Consider the following 20,261-nt stretch of genomic DNA (forward strand, 5'->3'; position numbering starts at 1 on the left):
CAGAGGGCAGAATGCAGTATCAGAACATCAACAGGGCATTGTGGAGTACAGAGCAGGTACATCAGAGGCAGCACGTGAGAGGGGCCAAGTGCATCAACAGTCCATAGCACTGAACAGGTCCATCAGAGGCAGCACGTGAGAGGGGCTAAGTGCATCAACAGTCCATAGCACTGAACATGTCCATCAGAGGCAGCACATCAGAGGGCAGAATGCAGTATCAGAACATCAACAGGGCATTGTGGAGTACAGAGCAGGTACATCAGAGGCAGCATGTGAGAGGGCAGAATGCAGTATCAGAACATCAACAGGGCATTGTGGAGTACAGAGCAGCTACATCAGAGGCAGCACATCAGAGGGCAGAATGCAGTATCAGAACATCAACAGGGCATTGTGGAGTACAGAGCAGGTACATCAGAGGCAGCATGTGAGAGGGCAGAATGCAGTATTAGAACATCAACAGGGCATTGTGGAGTACAGAGCAGCTACATCAGAGGCAGCACAAGTACGTGTCCCAACCAACCCGTCCCAGGGACCACAAGAGTGCAACGCAGTTCTCAATGGACACACCATGTGAATTAACATTTGAGTGAAGTGATCAGCACCTCACATCACAGAATCAGGGGGACTGCGTGAACTACCTGCCTCGGACACACTGCCAGCACCAGCAACAGGAGTGTGAGACACAGCCACAGCCCGAGTGACACACACATGGGCCACGGACCCAGACACACTGCCAGCACCAGCAACAGGAGTGTGAGACACAGCCACAGCCCGAGTGACAGACACATGTGCCATGGACCCAGACACACTGCCAGCACCAGCAACAGGAGTGTGAGACACAGCCACAGCCCGAGTGACAGACACATGGGCCACACACCCAGACACACTGCCAGCACCAGCAACAGGAATGTGAGACACAGCCACAGATGTAGTCACTGACACGTGACCCACTGACCCAGACAGACTGCCAGCACCAGAAACAGGAGTGTGCAACAAAGCCACAGATCTACTCACTCACACGTGAGCCATAGACCCAGATACACTGCCAGGACCAGCAACAGGAGAGGGCACAACAGAGACTGTGCCACTACATGATGCATGACAGCCAACAACAGACACAGTGCCACTATCTGATTCATGAGAGTCAACTGCACCTGCGCCACTGGGACCACTGAAATGATGAGCCACAGGGCTGTATGGGCCAGGAGGCAGGGTGGCCCTGGGAGCTGGGGATAGCTGACCTTGAGCGACATCGGGGTGGGCAGGTGTCAATGGTGTGTGTCTGTGTTTCTTAGGGATGTGTGAGTGCACCCTGGACAGGACAGGACTGCCAAGTGGTGGGGACTCTAAAGAATTATCACCCACCATAGGTGGAGCATCTGCAGCCGGGGATCGGGTTTTTTGGGACGTGCTGGAGCCTGCTTGTCGTTTGCTGTGTGCCTGCCGCCTGGACTCAGATTTGTGTGTAATGGGGGATGCAACAACAGGGGACTCCCTCCTCTGCTTCTGACTGGGCTGGATGGGAGTGGAGGTATGGGGGGACTCCGCCGTGGAGACATCTGTTTGGCGTTCAGTTGAAAACATCAGCCTCAGTGCAGCCTGGGGTGAAGTATGCCTGTCCTTGATTGCGCCATTGTCCATGCTAGAAGCCTTGTCCGTAGGATGTGCCTTATCCTTAGGTGGAGTGTTGTCTCTGGATTTTGCCTGTGCCCTGGTCGCCGCCCTGTTCCTGCCAGCAGACTTGTCGTCTGTGGTGCACCTGTCTCCAGTAGACACCTGCTCTCTGTGTGTGTCCCTGGCCTTGGGAGATGGACCTTGCTCTGTTGTGTGCCTGTCCTTGGGAATCTCCCTGCTCTTAGGAGGTGCCTTTGTCTTTTGACTGTCCTTGTCCTTGGGAGGGTCCCTTTCCTCTGTTGTGGGCCTGCCCTTGGGAGTCTCCCTGCTCTTAGGAGGTGCCTTTGTCGTTTGACTGTCCTTGTCCTTGGGAGGGTCCCTTTCCTCTGTTGTGGGCCTGCCCTTGGGAGTCTCCCTGCTCTTAGGAGGTGCCTTTGTCTTTTGACTGTCCTTGTCCTTGGGAGGGTCCCTTTCCTCTGTTGTGGGCCTGCCCTTGGGACTCTCCCTGCTCTTAGGAGGTGCCTTTGTCTTTTGACTGTCCTTGTCCTTGGGAGGGTCCCTTTCCTCTGTTGTGGGCCTGCCCTTGGGACTCTCCCTGCTCTTAGGAGGTGCCTTTGTCTTTTGACTGTCCTTGTCCTTGGGAGGGTCCCTTTCCTCTGTTGTGGGCCTGCCCTTGGGAGTCTCCCTGCTCTTAGGAGGTGCCTTTGTATTTTGACTGTCCTTGTCCTTGGGAGGGTCCCTTTCCTCTGTTGTGGGCCTGCCCTTGGGAGTCTCCCTGCTCTTAGGAGGGTCCTTTGTCTTTTGAGTGGCCTTGTCCAAGGGACTGTCCATGGACTTGTGAGTATCCCTTGCCTTGGGAGTACCTTTTGTGTTGAATGCCTGTGTAGCTCCTGAAGGCATGTCCCCCAACAACACTTGTGGATCGTGTGTGTGTACTCCAGTGTATCTGACGTTGTCTTCGTGAACAGATTTAGCTGATCTAGGGGATGGGGTCTGTGCCCTGCGTGCCCTGACGTGCTGTCTGACGCTGCTTCTAGTGCAATAACCTGTATTTGAGTCCTGCTCAGAATAATCACTACCCCCTGAGACATCCAGTGGTGTAGATGGGGAAACAGAAGTAGCACCCTGTCCATGCGACTGTACTATTGCAGACGACACACTGCTTGTCAATGACTGCACTGTCCTGTGTAGACCAGCAAGATCGCCATGCATCCCTTCCATGAATGCCACCACCTGCCCCAACTTCCTATCATGGTCTTGGAAAGCATTTGTCATATTGGTCTGCCCCACACACAGCTGTCGCAGCAGATCAACGGCCTCAGCACACAGTGCATTTTGGCTCACCGTGGCAGGGGCAGCGGTGCCTGCACCGAACGCCACTCTGCTCCCCCTACTCCTGCGGCCACGAACAGTACATGGTGCAGTTGGCGGAAGTGTGGGCCCTGTGTGCTGTCTTCCGACAGAAGGTGATGATTGCCCACTCCCAGTCTGTGACAACAGTGCAGGCTCACCAAGAGTTTCCGAAGATGAGGACGATGGTGTCTCCACATGCGAGTCCTCAGGGACGGTCCTGCCCCCCTCTCCGGCGCTGCCCTCCTCTGTGTCAGTCTGCGTGTGTGCGAAGTCTGACCCAGACTCATTTCTTCGACTAATCTCCTCCGTCTGTGGCTGAGTGTCCTCTGTCATAGCTGAAATGCACATAAAAGAGGTGTAAGTCATGGGCACACTCACGTACAGAAGGACAAGGATTGCCAAATTCCATAGCTGACAAAGTTATTGTAGCCCCCATCCTGCACACGGCCCACCTCTACCAGTCATCCTCACATTACATAAGCGTTGGTGGCCGTGACACATGTACAGCATGCGGACAGGGCAGGAGCACGTACATCTGCACACATTTCCTGCCATGGGGCCATGGACCACTAGGAGATGTGCTTCAACACTCAACTACTAAGCAATTGGCGTGTCAACATGGCGGACCTGGATGTCAAATGACACCCACCCAATGGGACCAACATGGCATCACAGAGATACATACGCAACACGGAACTCAATACTGTGTCTGTGCACCAATACATGCATTGCACTCACAAGTTTCCTACACAGACAGTATGCTCACCGCTAGTTTGCTGTTGATCGACACTCAGACGTTCGGACAGTTCAGGATGCGTCACTGCAATGATACGGTGCATGAGAGGGGTCATGGAGCATCGGGCCAGACGGGGCGTCCTTGGAATCATCCCCAGTGTCACTTCCGCTACATTCTTGCTCAGCCTGGAAATGTCGTCCCAGCGTTTGTGGCAGTGTGTATGTCGTCTGTTGCACACCCCCAATGCCTGTACTTCCCGTGCAATGCTCCTCCACACGTCCTTGCGAAGGTGCAGCTTGACCTACCATGATGGGAGACAAAAGGGTGTAAGTCAGTGGACAGTTGGCCTGTCACACACATAGGGGCAACACGTATCTGTCAGCAGCCATGCACAATCCGGAACATATGTCGAGCCCACACCACACAGCTAAGATTGCAGTAGGCAGGATTATTTGGCCCCCTCATGCACACCAACATGTCCCACACTGCACTTACCACCCGTCCGGGTGCGCCGTAGAGGCGTCCATAGTTGCGGAGCACACCGTCCATGAGGACATCAAGCTCCGCGGCGGTGAAGGGACGAGACCGGATCTCTTTGCCTCTCGACATGGCAAAATCACGGAGTATGGCACTAGAGCAGCAGTCGGTCGTCAGCTCAGCAGCAGAAGCAGGTGGAGGTGATGGTCACAGGCAGCAGTCGGTGGTCTGCTCAGCAGCAGCAGCAGGTCGAGGTGATGGTCACAGGCAGCAGTCGGTGGTCAGCTAAGCAGCAGCAGCAGGTCGAGGTGATGGTCACAGGCAGCAGTCAGTGGTCAGCTCAGCAGCAGCAGCAGGTCGAGGTGATGGTCACAGGCAGCAGTCGGTGGTCAGCTCAGCAGCAGCAGCAGGTCGAGGTGATGGTCACAGGCAGCAGTCGGTGGTCAGCTCAGCAGCAGCAGCAGCAGGTCGAGGTGATGGTCACAGGCAGCAGTCGGTGGTCAGCTCAGCAGCAGCAGCAGGTCGAGGTGAATGAATGAATGAAATTGCACTTGTATAGCGCTATCTACCCGGAGGCCTCGTAGCGCTTATGACTAAAGCTAACTTAGCGCAGGCTCGGGCAGATTAGCGGGATTTGGCAAACAGGTGAGTTTTCAAGGCTTTTCTGAAGGAAAGATGATCGGTGGTTCCTCGAAGGGGTAAGGGGAGGGTGTTCCAGAACTTGGCTGCGGTGTATGAGAAGGAACGACCTCCCCATCGGGCTTTCCTCACTCTAATAGAGGAGGCCAGCTGGAGGGTACTGGAACGAAGGAAACGCGAGGGGACATAGGGGGTGATCAGGGGCTGCAGAATTGCAGGACCAAGGTGGTGGAAGGCTTTATGTAGAGTACACATAGCTTTAAATTGTACTCTGGCCGCTATGGGGAGCCAATGAAGTTCCCCAAGGGCGGTCCTTGCTGACTGCCAGCGATGGAGATTGTAAAGCAAACGGGCCGCACTGTTTTGGGTGACTTGGAGTTTCTGAATGACATAGGAAGGGGCTCCCATATAGAGGACATTGCCATAGTCCAGGCGAGATAGTATAAGGGCCTGGACTAGAATCCTCCTTGCCTGGAATGGAAGCAGAGGGAGCACCTTTCGTAGCATCCTCATCAAGCCAAAACAGGTGGCTGCGGTCTTTGTAGCTTGGGCTGAGAAGTTCAATGCGGTATCAAGCCAAACCCCCAAGCTTTTTATTTGAGGCTTGGGAGCAGGAGGCGGGCCCAGACATGGTGGCCAGATGGATGAAAAGACAGAGGGGGAAGGGTTACCCAATAGGATGACATCTGTCTTCTCCCCGTTGAGTTTTAAACGGGAGGATTGCATCCATCTGGCAACAGCCTCTAGACAGGGACCTAGGGTGTTGGACGATACCTCTGAGTGGTCCAGAGAGACCACCAGTTGGGTATCGTCCGCGTAGGTGACAATACGCACACCGAAGGGCTGGACAATCCTGTCTAGAGGTTCCATGTAGGCATTGAACAGGGTGGGGCTCAGGGATGAGCCCTGAGGGACCCCACACCTGAGAGGATGTTTGGTTGACACTGCCTCGCCCTCAAAGACCTGAAAGAAGCGGTCAGCCAGGAAGGATGTCAACCAATCCAGCGCCGGGCCCGACACGCCCATGTCTGCCAGACGTTGTAATAGCGTGACATGGTTCACCGTGTCGAACGCGGCGCTGAGGTCTAACAAGATGATTGCGACTTTGCCACCCTGGTCTAACACTGCTCTGGCTTCCTCAGTTACCGCCAGGAGGGCCGTTTCGGTCCCATGTAGGGGCCGAAACCCAGTCTGGGTGGCACGTAAGAGACCGTTTGACTCCAAAAAGTTCATCAAGATGTTGTTCACGTGCCTCTCGAGTAGTTTACTCAGCCAGGGGAGCAAGGAAATAGGACGATAATTCGCCAGGTTGGATTGGTCAAGATTGGGCTTCTTCAACAGGGCCCTCACCATCGCGCACTTCCAGGAGGGAGGTACGGTTCTTGAGGAGATGGAAGTGTTGAGAACGTCCAATATGACCGGGCGAATTATGTCTATTGCCTTAACAAGGGTCTGAGGGGGAGCTGGGTCATTAGGGGAGCCTGTGGTGACTTTAGAGATGAGTCTGTCCAGTGCCAGAGTGTCTAATGGGGGGATTGCGTCAAGCATACACTGGACGGGGGCATCAGAGGTGGTAGGGATAGGAAGATCTAAGTCACTGTCAACATCCCCAAAAGAGGAGTATATAGTCTGAATTTTTTCAGAGAAAAAAACAGCTAGTTCATTGCAGCGGTTTTGAGCACCGTCTGCAGAGGGAAGTTCAGTAGGGGGTGAAATAAGTGTTTTAACAATTGTAAAAATTTCCCTAGGAGCATTGGCGGCTTCGTCGATTTTGCTGCAATAAAAGGAAGCTTGTGCCGATTTTATCTCCTGTTTATAGAGCCTAATAGCGGCTCTGTAGTCATCCTTCCTAGATTTGGAATAGTCCTGTCTCCAGGCCCTTTCGTGTTTCCGACAGGTTAGTTTCATGTCCTTAAGGACATGAAACGGAGGTGATGGTCACAGGCAGCAGTCGGTGGTCAGCTCAGCAGCAGCAGCAGGTCGAGGTGATGGTCACAGGCAGCAGTCGGTGGTCAGCTCAGCAGCAGCAGCAGGTCGAGGTGATGGTCACAGGCAGCAGTCGGTGGTCAGCTCAGCAGCAGCAGCAGGTCGAGGTGAACAGGCAGCACTGGTCCCCAGGGTAGGATGTGTGATTTTGGCCAACACACATATATAGGGCCCTCAGCACGTGTCAGTGGCATACGTCGCCAGCAATTGGTCAGCCCTGGAAGCGTGTTCGTGAAATGGGCCAATGACTGGCCCTGTTGTTGCGGTGCACTGCTTCCGCTACTTGCGATTGGGTATATGCGGCCAGCGTCCCTCTTCCCATTGGCTGCATGTGCACGGACCGTCACGGGCACACATCGGCAACCGCACGTGCAAGCTTCAGGCACGGATGCTTCAGTTGCAACAATGTTCTATCACTGGCGCCACCATGGCGGTGCACGTACTCAGCGGGGGAGGTGCAGGCCTATACACCCTTTAGATGTACTCAATGGACATGCCAGTTCATGTCCCCTCTTACAGTCACATTGCATCATCCACCGTACACCGGCCGGAGCGGCCGGGCCTAGGACGGCCGTGCCGGCCATGTACACAACCGCCGTGCCAGGCCGGGCCTAGGACGGCCGTGCCGGCCATGTCCACAACCGCCGTGCCAGGCCGGGCCTAGGACGGCGGTTGTCTACATGGCCTGGCACGGCGGTTGTGTACATGGCCGGCACGGCGGTTGTGTACATGGCCTGGCACGGCGGTTGTGTACATGGCCGGCATGGCGGTTGTGTACATGGCCTGGCACGGCGGTTGTGTACATGGCCGGCACGGCGGTTGTGTACATGGCCTGGCACGGCGGTTGTGTACATGGCCTGGCACGGCGGTTGTGTACATGGCCGGCACGGCGGTTGTGTACATGGCCGGCACGGCGGTTGTGTACATGGCCGGCACGGCCGTCCTTGGCCCGGCCGCTCCGGCCGGTGTACGGTGGATGATGCAATGTGACTGTAAGAGGGGACATGAACTGGCATGTCCATTGAGTACATCTAAAGGGTGTATAGGCCTGCACCTCCCCCGCTGAGTACGTGCACCGCCATGGTGGCGCCAGTGATAGAACATTGTTGCAACTGAAGCATCCGTGCCTGAAGCTTGCACGTGCGGTTGCCGATGTGTGCCCGTGACGGTCCGTGCACATGCAGCCAATGGGAAGAGGGCCGCTGGCCGCGTATGGCCTTTGGGAAGTAGCGGAAGTTGTGCACCGCCATGGCGGCGCCAATTATGTTATCTTGTCAGACGCTGCACCGTGATGTGTTGTGTGCAGTTGCGTCATGAGGGTTGTGAGCGTGATAGGGAAAGGTCATATGTCATACACTATTGCATGTGTGTCCATACTATGCCCATCGGTGGGCACACAATGGGCAACAGATGTGCATTTGGACGTGTTGACGTCGGGTGTGACCCTACAAACGTTATTACATCTTCATAACTACACAGTACATCACGGCTGTATGGCCAAATTATGCATCTGGTGTCAGTGTGTGGTTCTGGCGAGGTGACTACAGTGGTGGTGGTACACATGCATTCAGTGTATGTGTTTTGGACGTTGTGTCACCATGCATGTAATTACCGTATGCACAACATTATTGGTGTTGGCATTGGTGCATGATGACATGGTGTGTGTGTATCATTATAGTTTGTGTGCATGCACTTGCATGTGTGTCTGTGATGTGGCTACTAAACATTAGGGTAAAGACACACGTATTGTCAGTAAGGTTCACATGTGACTACGTTGCGTTGACACACTTCCTGTTGCAAGTGGCTGCACTTTGTTAAAGGGGCACTCCGTATTGTATAGACTATCAGAGATGTCACACATATGACCATTCTCCCTAGAAAATTTGTTGTTGCTAATGTTGGCTCACATGTGATGGAGTTGCACACGTATGCGTCGTTTGTAAGTTGACCCAAGTTACATTTCTCTCCCACACAGGAGGGCTCCAAATGTGCATCGGCCATACACTGTGCTGGAGGATATGGTTGACGAGGAGGTGATTAGGAAATTCCGGCTGGATCGACGTCGGTTGATGGAGCTTGTTGCACAATTGTCTCCTCATCTGCAGCCACGTAGGATGTATCCTGGTTCGATTACACCCACTGCAAAGGTTATGGCGGCACTACATTTCTTTGCTACTGGCACCTTTCAGTACACAGTTGGATATGCCGGGGGGATGTCACAGTCCATGTTCAGCACGGTACTTCGGGATGTTTTAACAGCTATGATGCTGTACAAGAATGACTACATACATTTCCCACGGCCGGAAGAGTTGGCAGCAGTCAAAGCAGACTTCTATGCACTGGGCCACATACCACACGTTGTGGCTTCAATTGATGGCACACATATCGCTATCATTCCACCACGGGCACGTGAGCAGGTTTTTAGGAATCGCAAACACTTCCATTCGCTGAACGTGCAGGTGGTGTGCCTGGCAAACAACATCATCTCCCATGTGTGTGCAAGATTTCCTGGCGCCGCACATGACGCCCACATCATGCGGAGCAGCATTGTCCCCCAACTGATGGCAAATCTGCGACCCGGTCAAGCGTGGCTTGTTGGTGAGTGTGCAGTGGGGACTCTTGTGATCTCTGTGTGGCATGGGGTACCCACCATATCTTGTTTTGATGTTTGTGTCTGTCATCCCCCTACATAGGCGACTCGGCGTACCCAAACCGGCCCTGGCTCCTCAGTCCCATACGTAATCCTACTACAGCGGGTGAAATGCGCTACAATGATGCACATGGAAGGACACGGAGAGTGATCGAACGTACCTTTGGACTGCTAAAGTCTAGGTTTCGGTGCCTGGATAAGACCGGAGGGGCCCTGCCTTACTCACCAGGAAAAGTATGCAGGATCGTGATTGCCTGCTGCATGCTCCACAACCTGGCAGTGCGCAATGACATTGAACTGCTCTTGGACCCTGAAGACGAAGAAGTTCCTCGGCCTCCCATCCCACCCATGTCGACTGATGAGGATAGTGGTGAGGAGGAAGGTGTGGACCAGAGGCGCCAGCTCATTGATCGCTACTTCCCTTGAATGTGAGTAACTACCTCTTGTGCCAGTTGACAATGCCTTATGTATGTTTGCTGGTGTTGTGTGGATGTGGGGTGCATCAGCTGTGTGTTCTTGTTTGTGATGGTTGCATATGTGTGTCTTCATTCCTTTGGACATACAAGTCTCCATGATGTGTGTCCTCTCATCCCATGCTTTAGTGATGAGTGTAGTTTGTGTAATGTTGCTGTGCAGTGTGTTGTGATGTGTGTGAATCTGTTTCCTGACCTGTGTTTGCTGTCTCTGATTTTCCCTAGGTCACTCCCGCAGCGCCATGATCATGTACGACTAGGATCCCTGAACCTGTTTACGTCTGTTTCTGAAGGCAATCATGTGAATAAACATGGAGGCAAAACATCATTGAGTGTGTAAGTGAAATTTATTTACAGGTTGTGCTTTTGTGCTGGTGAATATTTACAAGTAAGTGGGTGGGGAGGGAGTTGGAGTTGAAGGTAATGGCAGATGAAATGTCCGTGCTGACACCACATTGGGGGGTGTCAGGCTAGTCCAGCAGACCAGTGGCAATGATTGTCTATGTGGGACAGGATACTTTGCAGGGTGAATGTCTGGCACAGGCAGTGACAAAGTCATTGGCGGCCCCTCTTGGAGCGTGTGGATGGCGCTCCAACACTGCTCTCACCCACTTCCAGCCTCGGGCGGCCCCTCCGTCTCTGAGGTGGAACAGAGTCAGCTGGGGGTGCAGGTTGTTCATGGGCCACATCCGTCGCCTGGGGCACAGGTGGTGGTGGCGGCGGTGGAGGCGGAGGTGACGGTGGCGGTGGAGGTGGAGGTGACGGTGGCGGTGGCGCTACGACAATTGGTGGAGGGGGGGGGTTGTTCCGGGCAATCCATTCCCTCCACATTGTTGTCTGTTGGCCCATGATGTGCACGATCTGGCCAAGGTACCCCGAGATTTCGCGCAACATGTTGGTGTTGTCCACTGAGTCCTGGTGTGCACGATCTGCATGTTCCTGGGAACGGTCGTATGACGCCTGGCACCTGGCAAGGGCTTGTAGGGACTCTGCCACAGGATGGGGTAGCTGTCCTTCCTCTGTACGGCGGAGTGTGGGTCGCCTGATTGCCTGATGTCCCGTCGCCTCTCTCCTTTGTGGCCCACTCACCCTGCTTGGGTGTGAGGCCGATGGACCTGCATCGTGCGCTGGGTTAGGCTGGGTGGCACAAGCAGGAGTCGTGGTACTGGTGGTACTGGTGGTACTGGTGGTACTGGTGGTGGTGGTGGTGGGGACTCTGCAGATCACAGAGGCAGGTGTCGCTGGAGTCACACATGCGACGGTTGTCGGGCCCGGGAGTCCCTGTGAGCCAGATGGCCCTGGCTGTGTGCTTGGTCCCGCTCCATCCTCCGCACCGGAGCTGCCTGTGTCATCGTCACCAGAGAGTCCGGTATGTGTGGGAGGCGAGGCTTGCGGCCGGGTACTGGTTTCCCCAGTCAGTTCACGATCACCTGAGGGACAAGATAGAGCTGGTCAGTAATGTGGACATTACATGTTCATATGGATTTGTAGACATTTCTGTTTCCTGTCGCACACACCCCACACACCCCACCCTCCACCACCACCACCCTCCCCGTGAACATGGGGGCCTGTTGGGAGTTGTAGTTTGGACCTCTCACACACCCCACCCTCCACCACCACCACCCTCCCCGTGAACATGGGGGCCTGTTGGGAGTTGTAGTTTGGACCTCTCACACACCCCACCCTCCACCACCACCACCCTCCCCGAGAACATGGGGGCCTGTTGGGAGTTGTAGTTTGGACCTCTCACACACCCCACCCTCCACCACCACCACCCTCCCCATGAACATGGGGGCCTGTTGGGAGTTGTAGTTTGGACCTCTCACACACCCCACCCTCCACCACCACCACCCTCCCCGTGAACATGGGGGCCTGTTGGTAGCCATAGCCATGTACATGTTTGTGAGTAGGTGTCCGACGTGCATGGGTTGGGGCGTAGGTGATGTGTCTTCTCAGTTGTGTGAGCCTGACCATGTCGTACTGATCGTGGGGCTTGGTTTGTACTTACCAGCCTCTTCTCCTTCATCAAGTCCGTCTAGACTCTCTGGGTGAAGTATCACCAGCACCTTCTCCTCCCAATCGGTGAAGGGTATGGGCTCCGGGGGTGTTCCTCCGCCAGTATGATTGGCTCTTGCATAGTTTTTGGCGCGGATGCCTTTCACCCGGGTCTTCAGGTCATGCCACCGCCTCTGAATGTCATGCTTCGTCCTCGGCACGGTCCCTGACGCATTCACCCGAGTGACGATCCTGTCCCACATGTGGTTCTTTTGCGCCACGGACGTCTGCTGGACTTGGGCCCCAAAGATGTGGGGCTCAACACGGATGATTACATCTACCATTACCTTCAACTCGGTCTCCGTGAATTTAGGTTTTTTTTTTGGGTGCCATGGTGTGTGGTGCTCAGTGTGTGGGTTGAGTGAGTTGGGGGGTGCAGGTGTGTGGTGTGTGATGTGTAGGAATTGTGTGGTGGGTGTTTGTGTGGTGGGTGTGGTAGGGTGGTGGTTGTGTGTCTTCTATGTGAGTTAGCTGTATCTCGATTAGGGCCTCTTGCTAGCAGCAATGCTGTGATGCAAAAGATTGTGGTAGTGTGTGGGTGTCATTTTATAGTCGTGTCTCAATGGTTGTTGGCAGTCAGGTGGTAGGTGGGCGTGTTGACTAGTGTGCATTATTGGGTACTTGGGGCGTGTCATGCTGGCTTGTGCTTGGTGTTGGTGTATCGGGGGGGTTGGTCTTGACTCTCGAAGTGTCCTAGTCAAAAAGGGTTCCATCGTAGTTCACCAATAAGTGGCCTTAATCTTTAAAATTGTAACTTGTTCATTCTCCATAGAAAGTCAATGGTGATCCGCGGCTGTGTTTAGAAACTGCACACGTCCCCTGTGGGCCTCCTGCGTCCTTACCTTGGATGGTTTCTGGTAGCCCCAGCGGTTCTACAGGCCCTAGGCCTGCTTTCTAACCCTCACGTGGTTCTTATACCACTATTTTAGTATATGGTTTGTGAGGCCCCTAGGGCATAACGTATACTGTGCAACTTATCGTATGCTAATTAAGTTCCTTGTATTGTACTTTTACCTCTGACCTCATAAAGAGTCCAGAGGGGTTGTGTTTAGATTAAATACATATATATTTGATATATACCTTGTGTGGTGTGCTTTCATTTGATCATTCAAGAGATTATATCTGGTAAAACAACTTGCTTAACTCACCTCTAAGTCTTAGCCTGAAGGCTGCTCTCCACAGCTACCACTAGGATAGCTTTCTATAAAGGTTGACTTTAAACCTACCATCAATAAGGGTCGTTTGGACTGGTGCAAGGTGCCCACTAGAATAGTGGACATCATATGCCAGGCCAACTTCTCACAACCCGTTCCTCTAAGAAGTCAGCCCCTCTGGCTCCCTGGTTTAGCAATCCACTCAGAGCTAGCAAAAGGAATTGTAGAAAAAAGGGAACGGAAGTGGCGGAAATTCTACCTACCTGAGGATAGGAAGGTTTACAAAGACAATTTAAAAACACTACACTCTTGAGAAAACAGCCAAAAAGAATTTCTTCGAAACTAAGATTGAAAATGCCCAAATTGAGAGTAAGGATATCTTTAGGATAGTTAAATCCTTCACCTCACCGAAAGCCGGCTCAAATGAAGGCCCATGCCCAGAAGAATGGTCAAAGCAGATTGCTAATTTCTTTCACAAAAAAATCTCTTTGATCCAACATCTCGGAGGATGAGCTGACCTATCATAGTGTAAACAGCAATTTTTGCAACTTGGATCCTCCATCCTTACATGCTTTATCGGAGCTTCAGCTGGAAGAGTCATTGTCCCTCTTCCAAAGCATTAAGTAGAGCTCTCCTACTGACCCCTGTCCAGCAACTATCTTGACCTTATTAGCCTCCATCATTAACACTACAGTACACCAGCTATTTAATACTTCCCTCACCACAGGCACTATGCCAAAATAGTGGAAGCACGCAAAGATTCTTCCACTAATAAAAAAGGCAGATGCCAATTTGACGGATCCTGCCAACTATAGGCCTATTTCTCCTCTTCCGGCCCTCTCTAAAGTACTAGAGAAACATGTAAAAAAGGCCCAGTAAAAACACATTGAAGATGGGAAGCTTCTTCATGAAGCCCAATCTGGTTTTAAGGCAAACTTCAGTACGGAGTCCGCTCTGCTGAAAGTGACAGAGTTTATTAGGAACAAGCTGGACCAGGGAGGCAAGGCCGTCCTGATATTGCTTGATTTGTCAGGGTCCTTCGATACGGTCCCAAATGAGATGCTCCTAAACAGACTCGAAAACATCGGCCTGGGTGGGACCGCCTTAACATGGATGTCCTCCTTTTTGGGTAACAGATCTCAGGGCATCTGGATCCCACCGTTTTCATCTCTGATTCTGGCCATAAATGTAGGTGTCCCTCAGGGTTCCATTCTCAGCCCTACCCTCTTTAATAATTATCTATCTCCCCTTGCATCCATGGTAGAGGAAAAGGGTACCAACATTGTTTCCTATGCTGGCGACACTCAGCTGATCTTCACATGTGATAAAGGCTCCGACTTTGATGAGGCAATGATCAGGTCTTGCCTCACAAAGGTTTTCAACTGACTTAAGATCAATCAGCTTAAGTGTAATTAGGACAAAACGGAAGTTGTTTTCTTTGAGAAACCGGAAACACCTGATTGGAGCTCATGGTGGCCCAAGGATCTGCCGCTCCCACCCGTAGAAAAGGAGAAAACCAAAAACGTAGGAATTGTGATAGACAATACACTCTCCATGCGCTCTCAGAGCCAAAACGTCACTGGCACATGTTTTGGCATACTCAGAATGCTAAACAAATTCGTGCCACTATTACTTCTGGAGAGCAGAAAAATCGTGGTGCAGGCTCTGGTGACATCAAAGCTTGACTACGTCAGCTGCCTGTACCTCGGTCTTTCCAAATCTCTGATTCAGTATTTACAAGTGGTTCAAAACGCAGAGGCCAGAGCCATCCTAAGACCTAAACCCAGATCTAATATGACTTAGATTCTTAGAAGAATGAATAGACTTCAAAGCTATGACCACCTTCTTTAAAGAGCTCCACAACATAGGCCCCAGGTACCTAAACAAAAGTGTTAATCATTACACTAACTCTAGACCCGTACGATCTTCCAATGCCAACCAAGCCATTGTTCCCAAGATACGCCTTGCCCGTACTGTAGGCAGATCCTTCAGCTTTCTAGACGAGAAAATGTGGAACAGCCTTCCGGAGTCCTTGGGGCTAAACACAGAGTTACTTTCCTTCAGGAAGAATTAAAAAACTTTTCCACTCATCCTCCCCAGCTGTTTAGGCGCCAGGACATTCTAGCTTGAGTAACTGTGCGCTCTATCAAATACCCTGTTTCATTTAATTTAATTTTCAATTCATTTTAAAGGTCAATATTTATCATAAACAGAAAAGTCAATAAACTACACATCCCAGCAATTTCTGGGAATCTAAGTAAGTCAACTTTATTGTTTGGTTAATTAAAACCGTAACAATGTTACTTTTTTAAACGTTTGAGATATAAATATAAAATAGTACATGTAGCCTTCATGATATGATGGATAAAATAAGTTAAAAGTTACAATTAAATGCAGTGCAAATGTTCCATTTGTGATTTTGATTGTGCTGTCCATTTCGTGGAGTTTTATAAACGTTTAACAGTTTACAGTTCAATTGAGGATCCAGCGGGTTGAGGCAATGAATGCTAGTGTCCCTGCATTCCCCCGAGGCTACAACCACAGACAATTGATGCAGTCGCGGAGATACTTCTTGAATCAGGTACATCCACACATGTGGTTGGAGGTGACTTCAACGATGTGGTAGATCCGACCATAGATCGCTCACATATCGCCACTGGCACCCCACTCCACTAGGCGACATTGTGAAAGCACTGGGACTGACAGATCTCTGGCGACACCATCACCCCACTAAACGTAGTTAATCATATTTCGCAGGTGCACACGAAGTCTTTTCCAGGCTTGACTACTTATTTTCCCCTTCAGGGGAAATCCAGACAGTACATAAAGCTGAATACCTTGCAAAGGGAATTTCTGAACATTCGCCTTTGTGGCTGACAGTGGGAAGGAGAGGGTACAGACAGCGCACAGACTGGGGACTAAATGCTTTTGAGCTTCAAGATAAAGCGGCGCAGAGACTAGCCTGTTCCTCCAGGAAAACGAGGGCGCAAAAAAGAAGGGAGGAAACACGCCAAATAGAAGCCTTAGAGACTAAACTACTGGACTCTGAGGGAAACATTACCCCAGACACTGAGCCTGCTACATTGAGACAACTCAAGATAACACAAAGGGAGCTTCATGCTCTGGCAGAGGGGGAAGTTAAGACTCAAATCCAAGCCACACAACATAGAATAGACTCTACAAGATGAGAGATAGAGTGGGGCGACTCCTAGCCTGGCTGAACCGGAAAGAAAGAGAGGCGAATTGGGTGAGCCAAATAGTGGAAGCAGACAAGAGATATACAATGGCGCACAGCATAGCGGGGGCCTTCGCGAGTTACAATGGCAAATTATATGAGGCCAAGACGGTAGTGGGTGAAGCTCAGATAACAACTTATCTGAGTGGCATAGAGATGCCTAGCCTGCGACCAGAGTATAGTGAGGCCCTAGAAGCAGACTTAACCCTAGCGGAAGTACAAGAGGCCATTAATAAACAAAAATCCGGGAAAACACCAGGACCAAATGGGCTACCGGCGGAATTTTTCAAGCAACATAATGGCTTACTGGCTTCCCAGTTGTTAAATATGTTCCAGGTGGCAAGAGAGGAAGGGACGTTGCAACCAGACCTCTGTCACTCCACAGTGGTGGTTATACCAAAACCAGGCAAACCCCTGGAGGGCTGCGGATCCTACCGTCCCATCTCTCTACTAAATATTGAAACTAAAATCTTGGCCTCCATTTTGGCGAAGAGGCTCTTAACAGTAATCACCTCCCTGATTCATAGAGACCAGTCAGGCTTTATGCCTGAACGGGTCACATGTTTTATTCCCCCCAGATTTGCAAACTGGCTAGACACAGTAAAAGACAGTCCTATACAGTGATGCTGTTGTCATTAGATGCCGAAAAGGCATTTGATACAATTCACTGGCCATTCACGAGGCAGGTACTCATAAAATTTGGCTTAGGCCTTGGGAGAAACTTCCAGACCTGTGTTGATCTATTATATGCAAATCCCAGGGCACGAGTCAAAGTTAATGGCGTAAAAGGCCTTCTGGGGTGTAACCCAAAATGTGTGTGTTGGTGGCTGTGGTCACTCTTAGTCCAAAAATTGATTGAAAACTGAACTAAGGGGCCCATTATATTACCATAGAGGAGGAGGGAACCTCCGCATGGCCTGCGGAGTTCCCTCCTGTCCAATTAGGATGTGACCGCCACCCTGGCGGTCACATCCTCTATTTTTCCCATTGTAGCGGGTGCGGCTTCAAGCTGCACCCGCCGTAATGGCAAAAATGCATACATTGCATTTGTATGCAGAAAGCGGCAGGCACCGTGCGGTGCCTGCCGATTTCTGCATACAAATGCAGGGGGGTACTATAGGCACAACCCATGTGCACCCACCACCCCCCCTTCACCCAGGGGGCCCGCAACGGGCCCCGCAGTGAAGTTTCACATGCTTTTCCACGGCGGAAAACCCGCCGCGGAAAAGCATTTTTTAAAGCCCATCCTAATATGTCTGGCGGTGTCTGAGAGACACCGCCACCATATTAGAGCTTTTCCGCCGCGGTTGTAAGCCAACCGCGGCGGAAAAGCTGCGGACGGAAACCAGGACCTACCAGCCATCCTAATGTGGCGGTGGGTCTTTGGTGGGTCCGCTGCGGTTTTTCCGCATCCTCCGGGCCGGCGGTGGCTTCCGCCGGCCCGGAGGATGTGGAAAAACCGCAATCGTAATAGGCCCCTAAGTGCGGCATCAGGGATAAGGAGATGATTGTGTAGTTCAGTATTGATTGAGTGCTAGCTCAGTGGAATATATATTTTGGGGGAGAATCATCCGTAGTTCTGCCGTTGATGACCCGCAGTCCCATGTGCTGTAACAGTGCCATAAATTCCCGGCTTGTATGATCTGGATGCTATATCGACAGTTGGTATTGGGATGGCAAATCCCTGTATGTGTTATCGGACCTCAGTTTTTCATCCTCATCCGGTGTGTAGATCAGATTGGTGTCGAAGTCACTCATTAGAATTATATCCTAAAGAGAATGCACATTTCTTGCCTCTGTTACTGTTGTTAGTAGTAGTGAGGTAAGTGTTTTTTTCTTGTTGGAACTTGGGTGTATGTATACGTTGATCATTAGTACTGTTCTGAATACAAGGTTCCTCCTGTATGTGAGTTTGATTAGTTACAGGCCAGGATCTGGAGTTTTGAGTTGTTCAGATTTAATGTCAAGTGATGTAGACAAATAGACGGCCAATAGACGGCCGCCCCAGCCGTAGAGTTCAATTTTTCTTGCTTCTTCAAAGTAGTGAATGTAACCTTCCAAGGGCAGGTTGTCAAAGGCGCATGTCTCTTGGAGTGCTATTATGTCAAATACTTTCCCATCTTGGGGCTGTATACCGTCCTCTAACAGTTTCTTTGCATCCACTCTGTTCCATGAGAGGAGGTGTAGATCCTATTTCTTCGCTTCCTTGGTGTGATCTCCCTGGGTCATTCTGCCTTGTACACGTTTAGTGTAGTGGCAAGCCAGTTCCACTGTGTTTGGTTTGAGACAGTTTGCATCTCAAAGTTGCTCTTCTTTAGTGCTGGGTTTGGGGTGCTTACTTGCCATTGTGGAGGATCGAGTAGGCCTGGCTTATCCCCGCATTTTTAGAGGGAGCTGCAGTTTTTGTTGGTGAGTTTTTGTCATTACGGGTTGGGGATAGCATTTCTTTATTTGTTTTGTTTATTTTATACCCCAGTTTTCAAAATATTGCGTGTGGTTCAGTATGAGAATTGTGTTGTGTCTTCGGACTGACATGTGGTTAGAGTGTGTTCAGGCAGTTTAAAATCCTTATGGGTAAGAATTCTGTGGATTTTATGTTTCTCAGTCCTGGCATTTTGGCAGTCAATTTTAATATGCTCCCCCTGTCTAGAATGTTGTGTTGACCTTATGAGGTGTATGTTGAGGTGAAAATGATTTGTTGCCTATCCTTGTTGTTTGGGGAGGAGATAATTTTGAAGAGGTGGGCATGCCTAATGTTTTCCGTTGAAGTTTGTATTCCGTGAATTTGTATCGCTTCCCTAAAGTTTGTTAGGGGTGTAGGTCTATTTGTTAGTGCTTTACCTGTTTGCATATTTTCTTCCGGACTGGTATATAGACAGGCCCTTCTGCCTTGTTTGATTCTTGTTTACCCCGGGCGATCCCCATTGAACTGTGCGTTGTGGATTTTATTGGTTGGACGCACTGAACGCATCTATCCTCTTTGGCTTTTTTTACTCCACATTTTTATGTGAATTTCTTGGGTGTTCTTTGATGTTGTTTGATCTTGGTTTCTGAAGCAATTACGGGCACCACTGCTGCTGTCATTGTTTTGTGGGTTTAGCCCTTGCAGTTTTGAACTTGTTTGTGTTCCACTACTAAGTTCCTTTTTGTTTTTGTAGGAAAGTAGAATCTGCTTCTCATGGTTACCCCCACTTTTTGCTTGATGTTACACTGTTTTGACTAGTCTGATTGGGATCCTGCTAATCAGGACCCCAGTCTATCTGCTTTCACCTTGAAAATGTTATGCATGTAATTAGGTACATTCCAGATTGGATACTGGGGTACCCTTGTCAGTCCCTAGCAAATGGTACATATATATCCAGGGCATAAGTACCACAGAGGCCCTCCCATGGGCTGAAGCATGTATTATGCCACCCATGAGAAGCCATGTAAAATGTAACTGCAGGCCTGCCATTTCAGCCTATGTAAGATGGTGCATGCATCCCTTACTTTAGTTATAGGTTTACTATATCTATAGGTCACTATACTTAAAACCTATCAGTCACCCCTCTAGCAGGCCTTGACAATCCAGAAGGCAGGGTGCCCGCTTTTATGTCAGAGGGTGTCCCAGCATGAGCAGAGCCCCTCTGCAGCCTTCGGAGACCATTCTCCCGGGTTGCCGGTGAGGCAGCCTGACATATAGGTAGAGGTGCATTATATGCTTGTGTAAAATGCTATCTCGAAAATGGCTGCAACAAAACATGTTGTGTTTGGTATCAAACACCTTGAAATCATACTTCCACACTGGTAACGGTGTGGGAGGTATGATTCTACCCTTCAGAAGCAAGCTTCGTGGGTACCACCCTTCTCGAGCCAGACAGCACAAAATGGTTGCTGCCGACCAGAGACA

This window comes from Lissotriton helveticus, chromosome 7 (assembly GCF_964261635.1).
Source record: "Lissotriton helveticus chromosome 7, aLisHel1.1, whole genome shotgun sequence".
Lineage (NCBI taxonomy): Eukaryota > Metazoa > Chordata > Amphibia > Caudata > Salamandridae > Lissotriton > Lissotriton helveticus.